We start from the raw sequence: 17500 nt of genomic DNA on the forward strand, positions 1-17500 counted from the left end.
TTATTAAGAAATCTTAGCAAGACCCGGGCTTTTTTTGTATGAACGGAATTTTTTTCTATAAATCTATATCTCAAAAAATTATCTAACAGAAATATCCAGAAATCTAAATATAGAAATAACATAACTAACAGAAATAACACGAATAAATAAATTCTATTTGACTCTGCCTGTTCAAGTGACTCAAGCAATAAGATAGACTGACCCCTTTCCAACTTCTCAAGGATTCAACCCATAAGGAATCATTACAAATCTTGATAATTGAAAAAGTTTCCTACTTCGACATCATTATTTGAGTCAAGTTTTACTTTTACAGTAAAGCCTACATTTGATTATCATAAGAAATAAGAATTTCTGTTTCTTTTCGAATAGAATTGTCAATGATTTAAAGCAAATAAGCTAAATAGATCGAACAATAAAAAGAAATATCATTGTTAAATATTTAAATTTAAATATTTTAGGGATGCAAATTCTTTTTCACAAAAATAGAAAGACTATTGTCACCGAAATAGGATAACAATACATACCCATAGGCTAAGCACTTCCACGTTTTATATGTATTTTCATATTTTGTTTAACCTGAGGTTAAGTAATCTTTCTGATCTATGCCCCATCTTATCTTTATCTGGATCACAAAAGGAGTCGGTTACATTTTCATGTCATTTGAACTCGATTTAGTTCATTTTGTGAAAAACTAAGATATGATTCTGAAAAGAATCATTAAAAATCAAAAAAGAAAGAAGAATAAGATTCTATCCAATATTAGGCCTTGAAACATAACATTGTTGAACAAAAAAGATGTATTCGGATACAATGGATATGCTCTGGGACGGAAGGATTCGAACCTCCGAATAGCGGGACCAAAACCCGTTGCCTTACCACTTGGCTACACCCCATTTATATTGTTATTGGACACTAATACTAATAAAGAATAATATTAGTATTAAGTGTTCGTCAATTCCAGCCCAACTATCTATAGAAAATCTTTCTTCTTTATTCTTCTTTATAGAATATGTTATAGATTCGTGCTAGGATTTTGACATGTGTATATCTAGAATTCAACTGAATTTATTGATCATTACATACAATTCAATTAATATATTGTATGAAAGTATGATTTCTTCTATTCTCCTTTGAGAATTGGAGGATTTTTGATTGAGCGGAAAAAGAAGGAGTTTTTTGTCTACCTTACTTTCTTCATTTTTCCTTATATAAATAACTCAATCAAAATGCAATTATCTCGACGAACAAAATGTATGTTATGCTTAATATCTTTAGTTTGATCTGTCTTAATTCTGCCCTTTATCCGAGTAGTCTTTTCTTCGCCAAATTGCCCGAAGCCTATGCTTTTTTGAATCCAATCGTAGATGTTATGCCAGTCATACCCCTGTTCTTTTTTCTTTTAGCCTTTGTTTGGCAAGCTGCTGTAAGTTTTCGATAAGATCTAAACCCTTCAATATATTCAATATAAATATAAATAGAATCTAATTAATTTTTAAGAAACTTTTTGCTTAGTAAATGAAATTCGAAGACAAGAGCAAAAAATGAAGAAAATAATATCTCATCCATATCCTTTCAAATCTTTCATGTAGAAAGATCAAAAACTACATTATATACTCACTTAGATAGATACTTATATTTATACTTAATAGCTATTAAGTAATAATAATAATTCCAATTTAGAATTATAAAATCATAATAAGATATCTTTATATATAATAAGATATCTTTATATTATAAATATAAAATATAAATAATAATAACATGTACAAATAGTAAATCGAGGTAGCCATTCTATGACAACTCTTAACTTTCCCTCTGTTTTGGTGCCTTTAGTAGGCCTAGTATTTCCGGCAATCGCAATGGCTTCTTTATTTCTTCATGTTCAAAAAAACAAGATTGTTTAGAGCCGATGGCACAAAATCTCATCTATTTTTTTTTCAAAACTGACGCTTGTATCATAACACAGATATCTATTTAGCAAAATATGGCATAAGCGGCTTCCGTCGAAAAACTCTTATGTCTCCAGAAAATGCTATAGGAATCAATTGATTCTAGCTATTTTCAAATAGACCCGAATTGACGGATAGCTGAACTGTAAAGTTGGTCTATCTATATCTATTTGGCTATCTTTAGTGAGATCGTACGAAGGGTATGTTATTAGTTTAGATCTAACGAATTTAATGAATTACTCCTAAAGGATCACATCAAACTAGTTCTAGGTGATGCGAGTTACTTCGGAAAAAAAAGGACTAAAGTCAAATTCATTTGGGGTATTCTCTCAATTCCAAAAAAATCAACTGGATCAAGTATGAGTTGTAATGGAATGGCTCCCTGATATCCATATAAAGGACACAACGAGAATAAATACCTTCTTTCACTTCTATTCTGACAAACTGAATATCTTTTATAAGAAATTGGAGGAAGACCAAACGATTTTTTCCAGGAAATCCCCAACGAAAGATACACACTATTCCGTCTTTTCTATCAAATCGATCATAACCACTACCTACATCCCACAAAATTGTGCACCATAAATAGGAGCTAATAAAAAGACCCGCGATTCCGTAGAAAGACATCACAATTCCTTGTGGAAAAAAAAACTATTTCCTGAGACGGAAATAAAGATATCAAATTTCTACCAAGATAACTCGAGGTTCCAACCAACAAGAATCCTAATGAACCTAAAAAAAGGATAACATCCCAGCAGAAATTACTTATTTTTCGAGCCCCCGTTATAGGTTCTATCCATATATGTTCTGATCGACAACTCATACTTGATCCAGTTGATTTTTTTGGAATTGAGAGAGTACCTCAAATGAATTTGAGTTTAGTCCTTTTTTTTCCGAAGTAACTCACATCAACTAGCACTAGTTTGATGTGATCCTTTAGGAGTAATTCATTAAATTCGTTAGAACGGATATGTAATAGAAAGTTTGAAACTTATTACTTTCCGACTCCATCTGCTCTCAAGATACAAATAAAAAATCCGAAAGTTCTTCTTTGTGGCGATAATACCAAAATATCAAGTTGGTTCAGTCGTCTTTATCTTGATCCTTACTGGCCTCTTGAATCCTCTCTTCCCTATTTCTTTCTTTTTTCTTTTATTTGCTTTTGTATATAATGTTTATTATTTGTTTTCTTGATTATTGATAGGAATTCTCTTGTTAAGACCCTATGAATCGATTAAAACCCCAGATTCATACTATAACCACGATGATTCAATAAAAATACTAAGTTAAGCTCAAAGATTCCCTGAGTAAGAACCATCCGATCATCACTTATTCCACGAATAGATAATTACCAAAAATATGAAGAAATATTTGTCTTTGAGTCAAACTAAGCATAAATAGGCATTTGAAAGAAGAAACAATTTCGATTTATTTTTAGAAATTCTAATTCTTTGAAATTTTTTTGGAGTCCGGCCGCGAGGTTTGAATATTACGTATGAATCATAGTTCAAATATTTCTTAATCTATTTCATATATTCCGTGTCCCAGATACTATAATAAATATCCGACGAAGTAGAGCCATCTCTATCAAGATGACAGACCCATTCTCTGTAATATCAATAGGATCAATTATAACAAGTCACACACTCATATTCGAAACAAAGAAATTCCACGGTCGAACTACCAAAATAGAATAAGCTAGAAATCCGAGCTCTAAATGATTCATTTTTTATTGAAAAGCTAGGACTTGTTGGTTCTTATAGATCTAATTCATTGAAATTCCATCCAATAAAACGGAAGAATTATAAATCTCCAAAATAATAAATAGAAATACCGCAAATAGAGCCATTGCGACACCCATCAAAGGGGTCGTTCCCCACCCAGGAGCTACTTTACCATATTCCGAATTCAATGGTTTTAATAAATCCCCTACAGTAGTTCGTCTTGGACCAGATCTAGCACCGTTCTCAACAGTTTGTGTAGCCATAAATCTTATTGTATTCATTGAAATCTGTTGACTTTGTATACCATCTCATTGTAAATAAACGATCTTATCATAGATTCATTGTGGTCTTGAAATTATATAATAATGGAAACAGCAACCCTAGTCGCTATCTTTATATCTGGTTTACTTGTAAGTTTTATTGGGTATGCCTTATATACCGCTTTTAGGCAACCTTCTCAACAACTTAGAGATCCATTCGAGGAACACGGGGACTAATTGAAGTAATGAGCCTCCCAATATTGGGAGGCTCATTACTTCAATTGTGATAATGAAAAATCATTTCATTTTTTTTTTATTTTTTAGTTGGAACTTTTGGAGGTTCTCTAAAAAAGATAGCGAAAAAAATTATCCCTAGAGTCGAGACTAAGAGGAATGTAAAAACCAATGCTTCCATAGATTCGATCGTGGTTTACAATTATAGCTTCCATACCTGTTTATTTTTTGTTTCTTTTTTAGGGGATCATATCCCGAATAAAGAAAGAGCAAGAGTAACAAAAAAATGACGATGCAAATCAAGATTGGTACCCTATATCAAAAAAAAAATAGATTCGAAAGACACCAAAGAAATGTTATATCAGCCTATTTGTCTTCTTGTAGTTGATCTCCAAGTTTTTGGAATGCTCCAAATTCTACTTGAGCATCCAAATATGGGTCAATACCAGCAAAAAAATCTCTAAACAAGGTTCGGGCACCATGCCAAATGTGTCCGAAGAAGAAGAGCAAAGCAAATGAAGCATGTCCAAAAGTAAACCAACCCCTCGGACTGCTATGAAAAACACCATCGGATTTCAAAGTAGCATGATCTAATTCAAAAATTTCCCCCAATTGAGCGCGTCTAGCATATTTTTTCACAGGATCACTATAACTGACTCCATTGAGTTCACCACCGTAGAACTCAACAGTTACACCTACTTGTTCAACACTATACTTAGATTCTGCCCTTCGAAAAGGAACATCGGCTCTAACAATCCCATCCCCGTCTACCAAAACGACCGGAAATGTTTCAAAAAAGGTAGGCATACGACGTACAAAAAGTTCACGCCCTTCTTTATCTCTAAAAATAGGATTTCCTAAGAATTTGCACCTACTTTAAATTTCTGAGGCCATGCAAAAAGCGATAATAGATCGCGTCGTTAAAAAACGTTTTTTTATGTATAATAATATATATAGATATTTATCATTGATTAGTAGGAGGCGAACTTTATGTTAAATAAGAGAACAACATAAGTATACGCTTTAGGTCAGCATATATCTATGTCTGCTCACAAAGCGCGAAGGGTAATTGATCAAATTCGTGGGCGTTCCTACGAAGAAACACTTATGATATTAGAACTCACGCCTTATCGAGCATGTTATCCAATTTTTAAATTAGTTTATTCTGCAGCAGCAAATGCTAGTTTCAATATGGGTTCGAATGAAGTAAATTTAGTCATTAGTAAAACTGAAGTCAATGAAGGCACTATTGTGAAGAGATTAAAACCTCGCGCTCGAGGGCGTAGTTTTGCGATACAAAAACCTACCCCCATTACTATACATATCATAATACGACATAGTTGTATGCTTTTTTTTCGATTACTTCAAATTGACACATTATTTGTACATTGACAGATTAGTTATACATAATATCTCAACAATGAAGTTCTTTTATTAATTTGACTCAAAATTGGAGATATATGGTAAATCCATTTCATATAGTAATTACTAAAAATTATAAAAAATTATAAATTAAGAAGTCATAAAGTTATCCAAAATTTTTTACCATGTAATCCATTAGTTTCAACAATCCATTAATTTGAACTAAAAATATTATATCTGCCCTTCCCGAGAAAGAGAAAAATTCTTCATTATTGTAAAGGTCGATGGGGAAAATAAGACTCCCCACCATAAAAATATTAGTGAAAATATACTACAAAGAAATAAAAAATCTTGTACCGGTCTATTTCTTATTGATTAGAATAGGGACTGCCCGTTTTCATTATAGGATAACAAGATGATTAGAAATCCTTTACTTTTTTTTCAAACCAAACGCTCTTTTGATTTTGGAAGTTTTTTTTATCAATATATTGTTTCTTATACACACATCTCCATTATGGAATGTAGAATGGTAATATTTAGGATTCATTAAAAAATCAAGAATACATTCCTGGGAGAAAGCCTTCCCGTATTGGACACTAATATTTTTTAATGTCTAATTAGTTCGGGTAATCATTCAAATTAAGAACGGACGCTCGTTGCTTTTTCTTTGCCTATGATCAAAATTAAATTAATTGAAGCCGCGGGGCCCTATCCATTTATTAATTCGACCCAACTTGAAATTGACTTCGGTTTGCTCCCTTTCACTAATTTAAAGAAGGTTTTGTACCGAGCCGGAATAAATTATTCTCAGAACTCTTAATTGATACGACATGCTATTTTTTCCATTCATTTCCCTTTCAGGATCAGTCGTGGTCTTCCAAACTTTACCGATGGTATGGATGAATCCCTCGCTTCATCTAATGTGTAAAAGATCCTAGCCGCACTTAAAAGTCGAGTACTCTACCGTTGAGTTAGCAACCCAAATAGAAAACGGGTATGTAGATACAATCAGAATAAAACAAAATGATGAAATAAAAGCATTAAGTACCAAATCAAAAAATATATAAAAAAATTAGAATCTATTTGTAACATAAAAATGACTAAATCAGATGAAAAAATAAAAAAATTTCCGATAAAAAAAGAAATAAAGAAATGGAAAAAATGCTAGACCATCCCCTATTTCTATGTTATCCACCTTTTTCAATAAAAAAATGTGGGTATCAAATGTAATCCAACGAACCTAAAATTTTAATCAACTAAGGTAAAAAATCAAATGGGACGGAAATAAATAGAGCTGCTTATCACGATGAATTATATTTGTTCGATACAATGTTGTCAATATAAAGGGTAAGAAAAGAATACGATGGAAAAAATACAAGAACTTAAATTGAAATAATAGTACAAAAAAGGACTTGTGTTGGATTGGCACTGCATGTATACTAAAATTTTTAGTTTCTAAATAAAGAAGAAGTAGAAAAAGGATTTATGCAATCAATAGTATATTGAATTAATATAAGTCGAATAAAGAACTTCGATTCCTTGTGTCTTACTTGGTATTAGAATTTAGAATTCGAATGAAAACCACCCGATTGTAGGCAAAAAAATTTGATTTTGTGAGGATCAATCAAATAAGGTTTTCGTTAGAAAAATATTCTATAAAAGAAATGATAAATAGATACTAATAGAGCAAGAAAAGAAGGAAATAAAAAAGCATAGTATAGAAAAGATATCCAAAATTATATAGAAATCACTATCCTACCCTTAGTTTTTATTTCCTTAATTTAATTTAATTTCGTTTGATTAGGGCAAAGTTCCTTAAAAACCTCTGCCTTTTTTAAAATATCCTGAACAGTTCCTGTAGGCTGAGCGCCTTTTTCAAGGAAATAGAGAATAGCGGGAACGTTTAAATAAGTTTGATTCTTGATCGGATCATAAAAACCCACTTTCCGAAGATCTCTTCCTTCTCTTCGGGATCGAACATCAATTGCGACGATTCAATAGACGGCTCATCAGGATAGATGTAGATGAAAAAGAACCCCCCCCCCCTAGAACCGTATAGGAAGTTTTCTCCTCGTACGGCTCGAGAAAAAATGATTTGAAGTTTTTTCTATGGATAAAATTATAATAAATAGTAAAGGAATCCGTAAAATAAATTAGCCTATAATTTAACTCATAGTCATTTTTATTTAACTTACTTACTGAAAACTAAAAAATCATTTGTACTCATAACTCAAGTTCAATAATTATCAAATATATTAAATAAAATTAAGATATTTTTTTATTGAGTGGTCTTTAACCCCCCCCCCCCCCCCCCCTTTTGTCTCGTTGAAAATCTATGTGGATTCTTTATTCGGATCTGTGAGACAATTGAAGCGGTGTTTCCTTGTTCCGGGATCCTTTATCTTTGTTTTAAATCATTGGGTTTAGACATTACTTCGGTGCTTCTGAATCCTTTCAAAATGCTAGCAACATACCCCTTTTGTGATTTCTTTCTAGAATCATACCGACGGTTGATTCGTGCGCGATACACTGTGGATCGAAAACTTTTTGCGGTTCCAACAATTTTTTTGAATTGAAAATTTGCTCGAATCGGATCCTTTCAATTTCGATATCGATATCAAAGATATACTTATGAAGTTGTTCCAATTTATTGATTGGCCTTAACCCTAGATCATTGCCCCAGAGAAATTAATCCATACTTTCTACTGGAGCTCCATCATGAACTATTTACATTACAACCCAATAAAAAAGAAGGGTTCTAGTAGAATAGAACAAACGACGTCGAGCCAAGAGCACCTTCATTCCTATATAAAAGAAAATGGTGGATGTGAGAATAAAAATCCACACCGGATTGTGTCCGACCCCGAGGAATCGAAGAATTACAGATGAATTTACAAAAAGAATTTCATTCTGTAAATAGAAAACTTAACATTGCTATCACACGAATTGAAAAGCCTTATGGAAACCCTAATATTCTTGCAGAATTTATAGCGGGCCAATTAAAAAATAGAGTTTCTTTTTGCAAAGCAATGACAAAGGCTATAGAATTAACTGAACAAGCAGATACAAAAGGTGTAACACCTGATTCCTGGTACGATTTTATTTAAGTATTTTCTTAAATTTTTGCCATGAACTCGGCGAGTCTGCGTCCCGACTCGCCGAGTAGCAGCGAGGTGGACACGGGATTTAAGCTGGGAACTCGGCGAGTCGACATATGGACTCGGCGAGTCCACCTGTCTGGATGAAACTCTACTTTCAGACTTTGCACCCTATTTTACCCATTCTAAAACACCCATTTCGTCCAATTTTCCTCCCAGAGAGCAGTAGAGAACAACCCTAGCTCCTTTAGTGTTCTTGAGTGATTTTGATCTTCCAAAGAAGGTTCTGGAGCTTAGAAGAAGAAGGAGGAAGTTGGAGTGTTCCAGAAGTGAAGTTAGACCCGAAATCTACTCTGGGAATGGCACCAAATCAGGTAATAAAACCCTCACTTTGCTCATTAGCTCTTAGGTTCCTTTTGTCCCCAATGGTTGATCTTCAAGCCTTAAAACCCCCATATTTCGTGTCTATATGTGATAACCAGACCCTAGGAACTGAGACCCATGAGTTGGATCAGTTGCATGTCTCAGATTTGGCCAGATTGGGTGAAGAGTCGAAGGGAACTCGGCGAGTGCCAAAGTGCACTCAGCGAGTTCCATGAAGATGGCCTTAGACTCGACGAGTTGGATGAACAACTCAGCGAGTCCAATGAAGATTGCCTGGTACTTGGCGAGTCGTTCTTCAAACTCGGCGAGTCCCTTGATTATAGCCTTGAACTCGGCGAGTTGTTCTTCAAACTCGGCGAGCCATATGAACTGTCACTAGGATAAGAAGGGTTTAAGTGTAGGAGGTCCAACCCTTCGTAGTCGCACGTGGAATTAGCAATTTAACGTGTAGCTATAGTCCCAGAATCTCCAAATCTCCAAGGTTGATGTTCTGATGGAAGATTGGAGCGAATTGTGAGATCTATTCGTCGAACTCGGCGAGTCCCCCCTTGGACTCGGCGAGTCCCGTCGCGGGTTTGTTAGTTGTCCCCGTTTAGCGAGTCAGGCTGACTCGGTGAGTGGGAACAGGGACCCGATGAGTCAGAGTCGGGCTAGACGTAGAAGGACTCGGCGAGTCGCTATATGGACTCGGCGAGTCCAGTCAATCAGAGAGTTGACTTTGACCAATAAGTTGACTTTGACCAGTCATTTGACCTAAGGGGTATTTATGAGTACCTAATCCATGATTACAGATTTATAGCCGGAGGGTTACCGGTGCGGCAGCCAGGCGTAGGTTGAGCGGGTTTTCAGCAGCTACCCTCGAGGTGAGTTACCTTCCAGTAGCGGTGGGTCTACGGCCACAATGCCGGCCCACCGTTAGGAGTTGTATGTTGGATGATTGTCTTTGTGATATCATCTAGGTTTGCTACTACCTGATATGTTATGTGCTAGTATGATATGATGTTATATGCTAGTAGCAGTAGGGGAGATAGTCCCCAGGGTTTCCGGTCGATAGGGCCGAAAGGGGTAGTCATACCCAGTCATGTTAGACAGATTATGGTTATGTGATATATGTTATGTGGTAGTAGTAGAGGGGTGGAATAGTCCCCAGTATCCGGTCGAAAGGACCGAAGGGGAGGCCAGTACCCAGATATGCTGGGCAGTATCCGGTCGAAAGGACCGAAGGGGTAGGTCGGGCACCCAGATATGCCTGACAGTATCTGTATGTTATGTGATTGTATGGTATGTGGTACGATGGGGGAACTCACTAAGCTTCGTGCTTACAGTTTACCGTTTTATTTCAGGTACCTCTTCAGCTAGGGTAAAGGAGCCGGCGTGGTAGCGGCATATCACACACACACTCTTGTTTCCGCACTATAGATTTTCTGGGATGTACTCTGAATATTTTACTATGATGTTACCGGTTTTCAGAGATGAATTAATATTATGAATGTTTTGTAACGATGTTTTTATGTATTAACCTAATTTAAAAATGAAATTTTTAGCTGGTATTTTTGGGATGTTACAAGTTGGTATCAGAGCCCTGGTTTGAGGGATTCGGACACACCTTCGGGGGTGTCTGGACTCAAATCGAGGGGATTAAAAGATTTTTTTTTTATAAAGAAATGATTTTTCTAAAGACTAAGTAAAAGAGTTTCGAGAAAGAAAGAACAAGGTGTGTGATGTGCGCGACCGGCCGAGCTCAAGTAAGTTTTCCCCAAAGTACCCATACAAGTTATTGTTATGATTATCAGTTCCAGTTTCAGTAGAACAGCATGCTAGAATAGGACTAAGGATCTAGGAATGATGCCTTATGTGCCTGCTTTATGTGTTCCAGCTTTATGAGAATTGCATGCTAGTACAGATCAGTCAGTATGATAGCCAGAATAGTATATACTTGATTATGTGTACACAATGCACGAATGCTGCTTGCTATGTGCTTTTAGGAGTTCTAGTTGTCTCTCACTAACTAGTAAACGAATATGTTACGTTACATATTGCAAGGACTAAATAATTTCAGAAGGTTGGGTCTAGCCCTGCTTCGCAGCTCTTGTCTGAGTCCAACCGTTGTAGGGTAGGACCTCTCATTCGAAGAATTATCTAGTCTGAGTAATATGTAATAGTATTCGCGAGCTAGTTATGGAAAGAAAGCAGGGACTTCTTGTGCAGCTGATGGCAGAGAGTGGGTGGCGATTACTTAGGGCAAGCCTAGGGCGAGAGTAGCACGAGAACCACAGTATTAGTAGAAAGGACTTGGTTGAGTTGAGGCAATTCTTGAGGAAAGTACGGATAGATGTGGAAGGTAGTATGGGCCCGTACTACTGAAAGTGGAGGATCCGTACTCGATTCAAAAAGGGCCGAGACGAGACCGGGGACTTGTGATATGTATGTGAGCCTCGTTAGTGGAATATAGTTTGACGGTGGTTATGCTATGTTTTGCAGTATGGTGACCACACGACAGGGAGCGGGAGGCTCAGGATCAGGATCGGGTTCGGGTTCAGGGTCCGAACCAGTTGATGAGGGTCTACGCGAGTTCATCGCGTCAGAGATTACCAGGGGCATCCTTGAGTCGACTCCCATCATCTTCGGGTCGATCAAGGAGGGTATTATAGAGTTGATGGAGGATCGTCTCAGGGCGTTCAGGAGTGATATGGCGGCTAGCCAGTCAGGACCACGCACACTGTCCTTTAAGGACTTCAGGGGCAGTGGTGCATCAGATTTCCATGGGGCGAAGGACCCCATTGCTGCCAGACGATGGATTGCAGACCTTGAGTCTGCACAGCTGATCAGCTTCTGCCCCGAGGGGTCGAAGGTACGATTTGCAGCAGGGTGTCTACGTGACAGAGCTAGAGATTGGTGGGAGTCGGTTTGTGACTCTTTGGGAGCCGCGGCCATTGAGGCTATGACATGGCCGGACTTTGTGACACGATTCAGGACGGAGTTCGCGCCTGCGGTGGAGCTCCAACAGTTGGCACGGGAGTTCTTGGATATGAGGCAGACGACAGAGACAGTGGCGGAGATCACCGCCAAGTTCCGGGAGAGGGCGTTACTGGTACCTCAGTACGCGGGTGATGAGGACATGAGGAGGACCCGCTACCACGACATGCTCCGAGCCGACATCCGGGAGCATGTCAGTTTTTCAGCTTGCCCTACCCTGGAGTCCATGATTGCCAGGGCAAGGGAGAGGGAGATTGATCTGGGTCACATTCTGAAGAGAAAGGCTGAGGAGGGACAGATGACTGGGGCTTCGGGGAAGAAGCCCAAGGGATCAGATTCGGGCCCAAGAGGCCCACCGAGTCGTAGCCGCTGCAGGAAATGCGGCAAGTCGCATGAGGGACCATGCAGGTTAGGATCGTCAGGTTGCTACAAGTGCGGCAAGACGGGGCACTTTAGCAGGGATTGTACTGCTCCTACTCTGGTATTTCAGACGTCCGAGTTGTTGTGTTTCCACTGCAACCAGAGGGGCCACAAGAGGGCCAATTGCCCTCAGTTGACAGCAGCAGCGCCAGTACGGGCGCCAGCTCCAACGACCCTGCGGATTACGGATGGCCGGCAGGGCAAGGCAGAGGCTCCGGTGATGAGGAGCCGGGCATTTCAGCTGACAGCCGAGGAGGCACGCGCTGCACCCGATGTGGTGACGGGTATGATTGTTTCCCTCTGACCTATTTATATGAGATTTATGATATTGATATGTGCTCTGTGTATATACGTTTAGGATCGTTCCATGTGAACGGTATTCCAGTCCAGGTGTTGTTTGATTCGGGGGCTACCCGATCCTTTGTTTCTCTTGCACTTAGCAAGAAGTTTCCTGAGTCCTCGGGCATGTTGGATTGCCTTTTAGAGGTCGAGATTGCGGACGATCGGTCGGTGCGAGCATCAGAGGTCTTCCGAGATTGTGTATTGAGGTTGTTCGAAGAGCGGTATTTGGTTGACCTAGTTCCCATTCCATTGTGGGGAAACAAGGTCATTATTGGTATGGATTGGCTGGGTCCCAATGGGGCAGTGATAGATTGCGCGCAGCAGTTAGTACGAGTCAGAGCCCCAAGTGGGGGAGAGTTAGTAATTCAGGGTGAGAGATCACAGCGAGGGCCAGCCTTCTGTTCGGCAGCGAGGGCGAGACATTACCTTCAGCAGGGTTGCGCAGGATATGCCGCGTATGTCATGGACACCCGGGAGGCGGGTAAGGCGACGGTGGGCGATGTGCCCGTAGTACGAGAGTTCGCGGATGTATTCCCCGAGGAGCTGCCTGGGATACCTCCGGAGCGACAAGTGGAGTTCAGGATCGACCTAGTCCCTGGTGCGGCTCCGATAGCCAAGGCACCGTATCGGTTGGCTCCTCCTGAGATGCAGGAGTTGTCTACACAGCTTCAGGAGCTGTTAGACAGGGGTTTCATTCGACCGAGCAGTTCACCCTGGGGAGCCCCGATTCTGTTTGTGAAGAAGAAGGACGGGTCGCATCGGATGTGTATCGATTATAGGGAGCTGAATAAGGTAACGGTGAAGAACCGCTACCCACTCCCGAGGATTGACGACCTCTTTGACCAGCTTCAGGGAGCATCTTGGTTCTCCAAGATAGATTTGCGTTCAGGGTATCACCAGGTGAGGGTCAGAGAGGAGGATGTGCAGAAGACGGCATTTCGGACACGTTATGGCCACTATGAGTTCGTGGTGATGCCTTTCGGGCTCACCAATGCTCCTGCCGCGTTCATGGACCTCATGAACCGCGTATGTAGACCGATGTTAGACCGATCGGTGATAGTATTTATTGATGATATCTTGGTTTACTCCAAGACGCGAAAGCAGCATGAGGAGCATTTGCGAGAGGTTCTAGAGACCTTAAGGAGGGCGAACTTGTATGCCAAGTTCTCCAAGTGTGAGTTCTGGTTGCGCGAGGTGCAGTTTCTTGGGCACCTTGTCAACCAGAACCGGATTTTGGTGGATCCGGCCAAGGTGGAGGCCGTGATGAGATGGGAGGTTCCGAAATCTCCATCTGAGATTCGGAGTTTCCTGGGATTGGCTGGCTACTATCGGAGATTCATCCAGGATTTCTCCAAGATAGCATTACCCCTGACCAGGTTAACGAGGAAGGTCGTGGTCTTTCGTTGGGGGCCTGAGCAGCAGGCAGCATTCGAGACACTGAGACAGAGATTGTGCGAGGCGCCAATCTTAGCCTTGCCAGAGGGCATGGAGGATTTTGTTGTATACTGCGATGCGTCCACCTCAGGTTTGGGCGCAGTATTGATGCAGAGAGGGCATGTCATAGCTTACGCGTCGAGGCAGCTGAAGCCTCACGAGGCGAACTACCCGACGCATGATTTGGAGTTGGGGGCCGTTGTGTTCGCCCTCAAGATTTGGCGTCATTACCTCTATGGGGTTCACTGTACGATTTACACGAACCACAAGAGTTTGAGGTACCTCATGGACCAGCCAAATCTGAATATGAGGCAGCGTCGGTGGCTTGATGTGGTAAAGGATTACGAATGTGAGATCCTCTACCACCCAGGGAAGGCCAATGTCGTGGCCGATGCGCTTAGCCGCAAGGCAGCACCGATCAAGGATATCTGTTTGAGGATGACGGTGGTGACTCCGCTTCTGGAACGGATCCGGGAGGCTCAACAGGAGGCTATGAAGGAGGAACATCGGAAGAGTGAGCGGATCGTGGGACAGGTTTCCTCCTTCGACCATGACAGCAGGGGATTATTGACATTACACCGCAGGGTGTGGGTTCCATACCTCGGAGGCGTGCGCCAGGTCCTGATGAAGGAGGCGCACAAATCCCGATTCTCCATTCATCCAGGGGCAACGAAGATGTATAGGGATCTTCGTCTGGACTATTGGTGGCCCTGCATGAAGCGGGATGTAGCATGGTACGTTGAGCGGTGCCTGACCTGCAGGAAGGTCAAGGCCGAACACCAGAGACCGCACGGCAAGATGCAGCCGTTGGATATCCCGCTGTGGAAATGGGAAGACATCACGATGGATTTTATCACCAAGCTTCCCAGGACCGCGCGGGGAATGGATTCAATCTAGGTCATTATCGACCGATTGACCAAGAGCGCCCACTTTATCCCGATTCAGGAGAGCATCTCGGCCGAGAAATTGGCCGATATCTACATCAGAGAGGTAGTGGCACGGCATGGGGTGCCAGTTTCAGTGATTTCGGATAGGGATGTGCGGTTCACGTCCAGGTTCTGGAAGAAGTTTCATGACGAGCTGGGTACTCGTCTGCATTTTAGTACAGCCTTCCACCCGCAGACGGATGGCCAGAGCGAGCGGACCATCCAGACTCTGGAGGACATGCTGCGGGCGTGTGTTTTAGACTTCGGTGGTAGTTGGGATACCTATCTTCCTTTAGCCGAGTTTTCATACAATAACAGCTATCACGCGAGTATTGACTGTCCTCCCTTCGAGATGTTGTACGGGAGGAAGTGCAGGACCCCGATATGTTGGGGCGAGGTTGGATAGAGAGTCACGGGGAGCACCGAAGTAGTGCTCAAGACGACGGAGAAGATTCAGCAGGTCCGGAGCAGGCTTCAGACTGCTCAGAGTCGGCAGAAGAGTTATACCGATAGGCGCCGATCAGACTTGGAGTTCCAGGTTGGGGATATGGTTCTCCTGAAAGTGTCGCCTTGGAAGGGCGTCATCCGATTCAGGAAGAGGGGCAAGTTGGGTCCCAGGTATATTGGACCGTTTAGGGTTGCAGCCCGAGTGGGCAAGGTGGCATACCGGCTGGATCTGCCAGCTGAACTCAGTCAGATCCACAGCACTTTCCACGTCTCCCAGCTGCGGAAGTGCCTGGTGGACGACTCAGCGGTGGTACCTTTAGAGGACATCCAGGTTGATGACAGCCTGAATTATATCGAGCGGCCTGTGGCTATCCTAGACCGGAAGTCGAAGGAACTGAGGAACAAGAGGGTGGAGCTGGTGAAGGTGCAATGGCAGCACCGGAAGGGCTCGGAATGGACTTGGGAGCCCGCGGATGAGATGGTGGAGCATTATCCGGAGCTGTTCCGGGAGGGAGCAGCAGACTTCGAGGACGAAGTCTAAAATAAGTGGGGGAGATTTGTAACACCCGATTTCTGGTACGATTTTATTTAAGTATTTTCTTAAATTTTTGCCATGAACTCGGTGAGTCTGCGTCCCGACTCGCCAAGTAGCAGCGAGGTGGACACGGGATTTAAGCTGGGAACTCGGCGAGTCGACATATGGACTCGGCGAGTCCACCTGTCTGGATGAAACTGTATTTTCAGACTTTGCACCCTATTTTACCCATTCTAAAACACCCATTTCGTCCAATTTTCCTCCCAGAGAGCAGTAGAGAACAACCCTAGCTCCTTTAGTGTTCTTGAGTGATTTTGATCTTCCAAAGAAGGTTCTGGAGCATAGAAGAAGAAGGAGGAAGTTGGAGTGTTCCAGAAGTGAAGTTAGACCCGAAATCTACTATGGGAATGGCACCAAATCAGGTAATAAAACCCTCACTTTGCTCATTAGCTCTTAGGTTCCTTTTGTCCCCAATGGTTGATCTTCAAGCCTTAAAACCCCCAGATTTCGTGTCTATATGTGATAACCAGACCCTAGGAACTGAGACCCATGAGTTGGATCAGTTGCATGTCTCAGATTTGGCCAGATTGGGTGAAGAGTCGAAGGGAACTCGGCGAGTGCCAAAGTGCACTCGGCGAGTTCCATGAAGATGGCCTTAGACTCGACGAGTTGGATGAACAACTCAGCGAGTCCAATGAAGATTGCCTGGTACTCGCCGAGTCGTTCTTCAAACTCGGCGAGTCCCTTGATTATAGCCTTGAACTCGGCGAGTTGTTCTTCAAACTCGGCGAGCCATATGAACTGTCACTAGGATAAGAAGGGTTTAAGTGTAGGAGGTCCAACCCTTCGTAGTCGCACGTGGAATTAGCAATTTAACGTGTAGCTATAGTCCCAGAATCTCCAAATCTCCAAGGTTGATGTTCTGATGGAAGATTGGAGCGAATTGTGAGATCTATTCGTCAAACTCGGCGAGTCCCCCCTTGGACTCGGCGAGTCCCGTCGCGGGTTTGTTAGTTGTCCCCGTTTAGCGAGTCAGGCTGACTCGGTGAGTGGGAACAGGGACCCGATGAGTCAGAGTCGGGCTAGACGTAGAAGGACTCGGCGAGTCCAGTCAATCAGAGAGTTGACTTTGACCAATAAGTTGACTTTGACCAGTCATTTGACCTAAGGGGTATTTATGAGTACCTAATCCATGATTACAGATTTATAGCCGGAGGGTTACCGGTGCGGCAGCCAGGCGTAGGTTGAGCGGGTTTTCAGCAGCTACCCTCGAGGTGAGTTACCTTCCAGTAGCGGTGGGTCTACGGCCACAATGTCGGCCCACCAGTAGGAGTTGTATGTTGGATGATTGTCTTTGTGATATCATCTAGTTTTGCTACTACCTGATATGTTATGTGCTAGTATGATAT

The 17500-nt window shown here is 41.6% G+C and overlaps 1 pseudogene; it reads right to left on the reverse strand.

The window, feature by feature from the left end:
* Window positions 1-3984: 3984 nt before the first annotated feature.
* LOC145163972 (photosystem II CP47 reaction center protein pseudogene) overlaps window positions 3985-17500 on the reverse strand; it is a 17946-nt pseudogene continuing 4430 nt past the window's right edge.

The sequence above is a fragment of the Lactuca virosa genome, chromosome 3 (assembly GCF_052849685.1).
Source record: "Lactuca virosa cultivar CGN04683 chromosome 3, Lactuca_virosa_CGN04683_v6, whole genome shotgun sequence".
Lineage (NCBI taxonomy): Eukaryota > Viridiplantae > Streptophyta > Magnoliopsida > Asterales > Asteraceae > Lactuca > Lactuca virosa.